We start from the raw sequence: 10,107 nt of genomic DNA on the forward strand, positions 1-10,107 counted from the left end.
CTGGTGATACTTACTTACAAAATCTGTGCTGTCATAAACAAAGTACACGTAAACATTAGGGTCCTAGTTGATAAATAGCTACTGTATATGGTGAATAGCAGTGCAATGATTAGTGATGCAAGACCGAACGCTGATAGCTGTTAACGTGGGAGTCTTTCTGGGAACTTTTTAAAGCTATTTCTTTCCTGAAGAAAGCTAAAGTGACCTTTAAAGATAACATTTGCCTTAAATCATAGTATGCATTTTTTTTCCTGAGAGGGAATCTATTAATTACTCTTGTAAAGAAATGGTGCGTGAAATCCAGTCCTTTACATTGAATTTGTCCTAATTGCTTGTCTGTGCACCTGGACTGCAATTTTGCATAATCATAATCATTGCACTACTATACATGATCTTTTTACAGCAACACTGAGGAATAGCACTACAATTTTTTTAAAAGCAATTTTCAAATATTTCTAAACCAGGGAATAGTTTTCTTGCTTAAAATTAATGATTTTGATGCATGAAATAAACTGATAGGTTATTTTTAAAAGACCATCATAAACAACTCCAAAGAATGCTAGACTTATATGCCTATTTTTTTGTAAAGATACTTTTATATTTAACTGATTTTAGAAGCTGGAAAGTGCTATTCCTGGTAGGTTGTTCTTGGAATATTTAACGTTCTGTAATAACATGGAAATGCTCACATAAACACTTTTATACACTAATTTTTTTGGTAAGCACTGGCTTTATGAAAACCAGCCTGACTTTTCTAAGCATCCTGCTTTTGCTACTTTATATACCCATGAAGTTAGTTTGACATAGAAGAGGTAGAGTACAAGATCCATATTTGTATACATGGCTTGTGGTGCCTTGTCTTGCCTTTCTAGAGCTAGAATTCCAATATAAAGGCAGTTAGCAATCCTGTTGCATGTCTTTCGAAGACAACCATAGATACACTTAAACCCTATTGTGATTTTTTTACAGGGGTGTTTAGGCACAGAAAGAAAACTCTGCAGAGCGACCTGGTTAGGAAAAACATAACTGTAGCCTTTTAATAATTACTGTATTCTAATGTCACGTTCTCATCCTGAATAAAGTTTCTCAGCCATAATAACCCTCTGTAGGGGTTGAGTCTTTGCTACAACGTGACATCTAGAAAAAGGACTGACTTCCTTTTTTGTTAGATAGCAGCATTTTTAATGACACACAGGATAAAGAAAACCCCAACACTCATTGGTGTGGTGCTCTTTGCCATCGTATAGTTAGTTAACCTTTAAAAACAAAAATAGGGGAAGCGATGCGATTGTGGGCATAGCTTTGTTAAGTTTTTCGCTCTACTTTAAAACCCAGATCAGGATGGCCCTTGGAAGTTGTCTGAGGTTGTAGTAATCAGGCCTGACTCCTTTTAAAAGCAAATTAGCCGTTGCGTGCACACTTCAGCAGGCAATTATGTGTGTATGAGCATGAAAGCACTTTGGTGCAGTTCTCTAGCATGCACGCTGCCTGCATATCAATGCGCACGAACACCCAACTTGTTAAAATACCAGGCTTGTTGTCTTTTATAGATAATGTATTCTCTCTCCTTTGTAGGCAATCTTCAAAAATTGTAATATGTTGTATTCAGCATTAAGTATTATAATGATTGTGTCTGAAAGCTTGTAAACAGAGTTAAAGCTTTTGCTCTAACTAATGTATTTCTTATCTCAGTACAATGGAGTATTGAGCGTCGGAGCCTTTCCCTTATAGGTGTGATTCAAATGAGGACCAGGTTAGCAATTCTAAAGGCGGTTACTCTATGAGAGCTCTCAGCTGTCCTGCGTGAAAGGAGTCGGTATCTTTCAGGCTTCCTATTGCCGAGTTGTGGCAGAAGCTGGCCACCCTCTCGCTGCCTTCAGCAGAGGAATCTCGTGGCGAGCGAGCAGCTTCCACCTCCGTCGGTGATCCCTGCAGAGCAGCAGAGTTAGAGCCGGGCTGGTGTGTAAAAGGCTCGGCGTCTGGTGTGGGTAGAGCACTTTCATCTGGCCCCAATCACCAGCGCTACATTAATTAAAAAAGCCCTTTCATAACTATGTAAATTCTTGACTTCTGTCAACTTGTTTACAATCTGATCTTTAAATGCATTTTTAATTTCATCAAACAGCAATTAATCTACCCCCTGTTTAAATTTAAAATGATGCTTCTAGCCCCTTCTACAATTTAAAAACAGCAGTTACCCTTTCAAGTAGGCATTCCAGTTTGCAAGTTGGTTGCATGTATTAGCATGCTGAATAACTTACTTTATTCTCAAGCTGAAATATGCTTAAATTCCCATTAAAACAGGTGACTTGTGCATTTCCTGAACATAAAGGGAAAATCCATCATCTTCACCCTGGTTTTGTGTGGGAGAACAGATTATACTATATGCATGATTTCATTTTTATTTTTTTCCCTTAACGAAGCTCTCCTTCTTGAAGAGATTCCCTCTGTGTAAGAGCTGCCTGTTGAATGAGAGGCATGTGAAATCTGAAACAATTTCCTGCACTCCGGAGCTTTCCCGTCCATCTACTGTTCCCTGCTGGTCTGTGTAAGTGTCCCCTACGGACAGTCACAGCCATGCAGCTTGTACGTTTGCATTTTCCCATAAAATTGGTGTTTTTTCCGCAATGGGCATGTCTAAACTGATTGAGAGTTGCGTGCAGTTCCATGATAAGAAGAGAGATGTAATCAAGTTTTTATGCTAAAGTAGCAAATTAGCATTTCGTATCAAAGGAGCACAGACATGAATAAATTGAAGATGCTTGAGCCAAACCCACTGATGCCTATCTCGATGTAGAACAAAAAGTGGCTAAGTACAGTCAACTTTTTTTTTTTCACTCTTTGCCACTTACAGTACTATCTGAACGCATCCAATTAATATTTTCAGAAGAAAGCTTTATCCCAAGTGAAAAATATTTGATCTGCCTCAGAACCTGTGCCACCAACTATTACATTTTGTTCCTGGAGGGGGTGGGAGGGATGGGAGAATAGTGGAGCAGAATTGAATATCGAGACTCCCCAGACAGGACATCAAGAATTGGAGCGTTGTTTGCAGAAATACTTGAAGAGTTGATACAATTTGTTGTAGTTTGCTTATGTCTTTCACTCTCTGGAACATCTTTTACAGATATACCAGTATACTGCTGGCAGCTATTGTTAAAAATAAAATTATATTTTCACTACCAAGCAGATCTTTCTCTTATTTCTGAAGACTACAGTTCTCGCCTGTGTAAGCTACGACTTGAATGTGGTGTGCTAAACTATAGAACAAAGCTTTGCAGTAACTATAGTCGTGATTTTTGGCCTGCTGTTTGGGTTTTTTTTTCGGTGGTGGTGTGATTTAAGGCAGGATACCTGTTGTTTCTAACTCTATACCTCGCTGCTGTGCCCCTTAACAAAGTTCAGAACTCTCTCAAAATTACGAACAGGTTGAGAAATAATGACTTGTCCCATGGAAATCATGAAAAGTGGCGTTGGGTTTTTTGTTTGGGTCTTTTTTGGGGGGGTGTGGTGGTGTTAGATTTTGAGTGGAAACTCTTCAGAACATAAATGTTGATAGCTTGTTTTTCTGTGGAATTGCTAGGTTTTCGGAGTTGAACTGTGAAAATTGATTAAAAAAGACATCAAAAAAATTCTCATGTTTGGTTCAACTTGTTTCCACCCAGCTAATCCACTAAGTAGCCACCTCAAGAGTTGAGACTGAATTGAGACTGAATTGCTCCCATCTACAGAATTCATGGATTTCAGCCTCAGTGCTCTTATCCTGGGTTTCAGCCGTGTTTCCCTACTGTCTTTTGCTTTCAAATGTGTCTCGACTAGCTGTGGGAAACACCGTACGCCCTTTATTTTATTAGGAGCACATTAACTAGGTACTAGGTCTTCAGAGCAAAGACCACCAGCCACTAGTGGAAGTTTTCTTCAAAACTTCCTAAGCGTTATCATGTCAATCTCTTGTCTGCCTTGTGAGTGTTTGAGGTGCATCTGGGGTCTGATTTGTGTTTTTGAAAGGAAATTTGTGGAATCCAGAAGACATTCCTGGAGCCTGTAATCTGGGATGCCATCATCTGAGTTTAAGCATGTGCAGGAAAGTAACAGGCGTGCTTGTAGTAGTAGCAAATCCAGCAATTAAACCCTTGGTGTAGGATTACATACTTGCATTGCTGTATTCTCTTACTGCGATCAGCTTTGCAATAAGATTTGCAGTCACCTTGTTTGAGTTTGGTCGCATCCTTGCAGCCCGGAGAGCCAACCGCATCCTGGGCTGCATCAAAAGAAGTATGGCCAGCAGGGCGAGGGCGGGGATTCTGCCCCTCTGCTCCGCTCTGCGGAGACCCCACCTGGAGTCCTGTGTCCAGCCCTGGAGCCCTCAGCACAAGAAGGACACGGAGCTGTTGGAGTGGGTCCAGTGGAGCCCCTCGGAGATGCTGGGAGGGCTGGAGCCCCTCTGCTGTGGGGACAGGCTGAGAGAGCTGGGGGGGTTCAGCCTGGAGAAGAGAAGGCTCCGGGGAGACCTTCCAGCCCCTTCCAGTCCCCAAAGGGGCTCCAGGAAAGCTGGGGAGGGACTCTGGACCAGGGAGGGGAGCCAAGGGATGAGGGGGAACAGCTTTAAACTGAAAGAGGGGAGATTTAGATGAGATCTGAGGAAGAAATTCTTGGCTGTGAGGGGGGTGAGCCCCTGGCCCAGGTTGCCCAGAGAAGCTGTGGCTGCCCCATCCCTGGAGGGGTTCAAGGCCAGGTTGGACGGGGCTTGGAGCAACCTGGGCTGGTGGGAGGTGTCCCTGCCCAGGGCAGGGGGTGCCACTGGGTGGGCTTTAAGGTCCCTTCCAACCCAAACCGTTCGATGATTCCATGGACCAGAAGGTAGTGTAACACCCTCATGTGAAGAGCAGGCTGAAAGGCTGTTGAGCTGTGAAGGTGGTGCTCATCCTGCACGGCAAAGGCAATAGTCTTAGGATATTTTGTATAATTATGATTTGCTTCAAGAGCTGTTTTTAACTAGCTAATAACCTTTATATTTTTTTGCTGGATTTTGTTTTTAAGACAGCTCAGATGACTGCCCAGGCTGGCGTGGAAGGTGTCTCCTGGATGTCCTAGCAAGAAAGAGATGGATTTTTGGCTTCAGTGAAGGCTGTGGAGCCCATTCCCAAACTGTTCTGTGTAGCTGCTGACTGTGAGCAATGGAAGGAACGTAAGAGCTTGAGGGGAGCTCGGCGAGGCTGAATGTTTCATACTTGGTTCTGACCACTGCATTCTCCCTGTTCTCAGGGACGGCTCTGATCCAAATAGTTCTTGGCTCGACTCCAGGTTTCACAGCTCTGGTTTACCTCTCCAAAAACGCTCCCACCTTCCCAAGGAAAACTAGTCTGGAGATTTGTAATGAGCTCCAGTGGTTTAGGATCTGGACTACCAAGACTGTGATAAGTGGCAATTGTGAAAGCAGTCGGTGTCTGTTCACCTCGGCCGTGAGGACAGAGCAGGGCAGGCCGAGAGCTGCAGTGACTGCTGCGGAGTGTGTCCCCCCTCTCCTGTGTCCTGTCCACCCCCCGACACCAACATGCGTTAGCTAGACCCCGGTTGTATTTAATTGATCGTTTTCTTTCCGTTTGTACTCTGCCCTGTTCTGAGTGAGCCCAAGGGTGGTCTGGCAGTTGCTCTCAGCCTCTGGTACCAAGCCAGGGGAGACGTAGGGATCTTGAGCCCTGGTTCACCTTGAGATGCGTTCTTAATGGCACTGGCCTGGAAGTGTTGGCACCTTGTTCGGAAATACTGTTTCAGATACTCATCAACTTACTTTTGTGACATTTCAATAAGAAGTTCCTAGAAATACACTTAGCATTTTGTTAGCCCTCCGTCAAAAATGGAACGCTGCTTTTGCACACGTTTCAGAAGATTGATTTGTCTTTAGCAACTAACGTGCTCTATAGGAGCTCCAGTTTTCTTACTCCAAAGAGGCTAAAACATACTATTTGCCAAAAGCTTCAGTAATATTAATTGTGCTGTGGAATTCTAATTACTTCCTCAGTTTTCCTATAAACAGCAAAATAGAGTAGCTAAAAGGCCGAGGAGACCCTGTGAGTATTTCTTTCAGGTACTTGCTGGTGTAAGGAATAAACCAATTTGTCAGAGGGTAGTCGAGATTTTTATGGAGGGAAGAAGAAACCTGGACAAACCTTTGTATTCAGTGGGATGGAAAAGGAACTCATTTGACGTGGTTGCCTGAGGGCTTTTGGACACTCATTACGATGAAGGCTGAGTACGAGCTGAATGTCTAAACAGTTTTGCTGTCTCTGAAAGTCTCCAGGAGAAAGGGTGGATGTAGTGACTCATTAATCAAGAATACGTTTAACTCTAGTTCCCAAACTCCTCTCGGTGGATCGCAGGTGGTCCAGGAGGCCAAGGAGAGCCTTTGGTGGGCTTGTATGGAGCCGGGGATAGTGGTAACGGAGGGTGAGTGGTCCGTGAGAAGTTTGACTGACATTTTAATCACAAACGTTCAGGAACCGCCGCTCCAGGGCTTTACTTCCTTCACTGAATTCATCCTGCAAAAGCAAGATCCACCTTGAACTGGGGATTCGTTCACACCCACGTGCCTGGGTTTGCGGTGGTCTGCTGAGGTCGGCAGGCATAGCGGGGAGGCTTCGAGCAGTTTCATCTCGAATGGAAAAAAATGAAAATGAAAAAAAAAAAACAAAACAAAACAAAAAACAAAAAACCAAAACAATGCAGCAAACGCTGGCAAATAACAAAGCGCTTTAGTCTGGGTGAGTATTTTTCCAAGACTGCCAAAAGCGTGCGGTGGCTGAGCAGCTTGGGGTCGCGATCGCAGCGTTCAAAAGTAACCAGAGACTGGGGGAGGTAAATGAGGCGAGTGGCAGGAGATAACTTTTGAGGAGCGTTAACTTAAAGAGCCAAGCTTTTAACCGTGTGTGAGGAATGAAAAGCCTGGAGGTAGGCAACCCTTCTCCCAGCACATCCTGCCCCGCTCCGTCAGCTCAGTTTCTGATGAGCTCTCAAAGCTGATGCTGGATGGTTTCCAGAGCTGGAAAAAGAGAACTCATGATTCTTTGACTCAAGAGAAGAACCGCTGTGTTCTTACCACTGGACAGAGAGATGAAAACAGTTGCTAAACAAAGATCAAACATGTGAACTTTATAAATAAACAAACAAAATTGATGCTAAGGGACGTCTCAACTCCTTTGCCTATGGCAAAGGGCTTGGCAGGACCTAGGAGAATGACTTTGTCAGTTTGCACATGGAATTCTTATTTTAAACAGTCTGATTAAAGTGATACTGCTCCTCTTAATGAGTTTGAAGGTTATGCTCGTTAAAGTGGCCTTTGCTGTCCATGAATGCAGGGTCGAATGCAGGGTAGAGGAGAAAGCGTTTACGGTGCTGAGCTCTAGATGTGCAACGCGGCAAGATTTTAAATTATGTATGGTTTAAAAAGCTGGTCGTGAGAAGCTGCTGTCAGTAGTGAAACAGTCCAAGGCAGCAGGTTTGATAGTGTGCCGAAGAGGGAGCTCGGCCAGCTGCGAGGCAGAGCTCGGCAGCAGAGGGGCTTCTCTCGTCCCACGTGCATTCCAAACCTCCTCTTCCAGTCCTTCCCATGAGGAAGGTGGGACTGTGGGTCGCAGAGAAGGGTTTTCTTAGTATCTTGTAAGAAGTTGACGGCTGGAGTGGGAGCAGAAAGCCATTATTTTAACCTTTTTTTCCTTTTCCTATCAAGTTTGAAGAGCGACATGAGCTGGGAATGGGAAGCTTGTCGATCAGACTCTTGCCTGGCAGATGGACCTTACAGTCTTGACTTCCCATTCCCGTTCCCAGCGTGGAGTATCTCCCATCCTTGACAGCTTCTGCTCCTCTTTCTCCTTTGGTTCGATACCTGCTGCAGCCTTTGCCGTGTGATGCTTTAACCTGGATGTGTTTTCCGTGCAGGGCAGCCAGCTGCGGTCAGCCCAGTGCTGGTACCTACCAACGCAGCCTTCTCCCGGAGCACGTCGTGCTGTGTGTGCACCACTTTCCACGGAGAGATTAAACTCCTGGATGCTCCCGCAGTCGTTGTGGGGTGCCAGGCAAAAGATGAAGACCCCGGTCAACTTCCTGAACAATTTACTGTCTGAGGCTCAAGTCTCGTTAGAGACTTACTGCCTTTAAACCTAAAGCAGTAGAGCTGGGCCCTCTGACCAGCCTACAGAGCTGCTCCTCTGTAGCTTCGTGATCTTTGGACCTTGTTTCTGGGGTGATGCTCTTGTTGCGAAGAGTCTAATGAGGAAGAAGGATGGTCTAGACAAGAGTTCCCTGGACTTGACTCTCGGGGCCATGAGTTCATTTCTTGTCTGTGTTGGGCAAGCTGGTTCCATTTGTAGGGTCTCAGTTTTGCTTTCTTAAAAGCTCTTTGGACATTGTTCCTGGGGTGATGTCCTTCTTGGGAAGAGTCTAACGAGGAAGAAGGATGGTCTAGACAAGAGTTCCCTGGACTTGACTCTCGGGGCTGTGAGTTCATTTTTTGCCTGTGTTTCCATTTGTTAGTGTCTCAGATTTGCTTTCTTAAAAAGGGGAATTGTTTCCTCTTAAAGATTTTGGGAGTGTTTTCCATCTGTACCTACCAAAGAGGAAACTTAGAGAAGAAAGCATCACGGACAATCATCTCCCTTTGAGATCTAAATGAAGACCCTTGGGAGGGCAGGGCTCAGCCGAGGTACTTGCTGTCTGGCGGCAGAGATGGATGAAGGACGCGCGTGGCTCCAGAGGAGTCTCTGCTGCTCCTCGCCTGGTGTCGGGAGGCTCCTGGGGTGAAGAGGGGAGCTGAGGTTGCTGCAGCGGAGAAAGGGGTGCTTGAGGACAAGGGCATGTGCCCTAGGGAAACTGGCTTTTATTAGCTCTGCTGGTCGCAATGATTTCTCTTTATCTGCTTTGCTGGCTCGCTGGGAATGAAGTTACATGAGGGTAACAAAGCTGCCTTAGCGTTCATACCCGTCCTGTGGCTTGTAGCTGAATTTTTTCATTTGATCTGCATGGGTTGATCTGTATCCACGGGCTCCTGCTGTGGATACGCTTGAAACAAACCCGAATGATGAAGCTCGTGCTTTTCTTTTTGTCCTTCAGGGCACTCACTCGGGCAACTTAAACGGCTCTTTGGGTGCCGGGTGACATTTATCTGTGACAAACAAACAGGCGTGTGAAGCCAGGATGCACCATGCAAGGACATGGGGTAGGGAAATGCTGAGAGTTTTTACGGCTCCTGCTTGTGTATGCGGGTTTAAGGTGTAGGCAGGCATATGCTGCTTCAGCTACTTCTTAGTTTTAATTTCCTCAGGCAATATTTCTTATAGGGACTGGGAGTTCCTGTAGTTTGTGTTTTTTAATTTTTGAAGGCAGCGGTTGGCTCTTTGTCTCGCTGCACCCACTCGCGAAGGATCAGATATGCAGCAGCACACGCGCCTTCTGCAGGCACCGTGCAAGGGGTTGGCGGGTTTGAAGTGTTCGGTGCGAGATCCCTTCACCGGGGGTCTAACTAATTTCAGAGCGTTTTGTGGACTTTGAGAGCCCGACTCAGCCATGCAGTAAAACCTGCCGTGGGAAGGAGCATGAAATAACGCTGCTCTCACCATGGGGGGAGTTATTCTCCGCTAGGTTCTGCGAGGAGAGAAATTTTGCACACTTGCAGGCACTGCACAGGATGGAGATTGTCCCTGTGTCCCGGCCGTCCCTCCAGGCACAGAGTGCCAGACCAGTTCAGTTACTCTGAGATCCCTTTGTACTAGTGGCCGGTGAAGGATGCACATGAGCAAACTTTCCCACAGCATGACTAACCCGCCGGGCACCGCGATCCATAGATATTAGTGTGCAAAATCCCTTCTCAGGCTGGCTCTGTCCTTCCCCTCCAGCCGAGACTTTCCTTCTTGGGTAGTTGACTCGTTGCAGCAGAACTGGCTCAGCTTTCCCATGAAACTGCCCGCTGCAGATTGGGTTTTGCGGTGGCTATTGCGTTGGTCCCAGCCAGTTGGCATTTTGTGGCGTCTTTGGGAGTGAAGGATTTGGGGGAGTCTGGGGGAAGGAGAAAGGGATTGTGGCGTTATGTGCTGTAGGCGATGAGGAACTTGCTGG

This window comes from Larus michahellis, chromosome 19 (assembly GCF_964199755.1).
Source record: "Larus michahellis chromosome 19, bLarMic1.1, whole genome shotgun sequence".
In the NCBI taxonomy this organism is placed as follows: Eukaryota; Metazoa; Chordata; class Aves; order Charadriiformes; family Laridae; genus Larus; species Larus michahellis.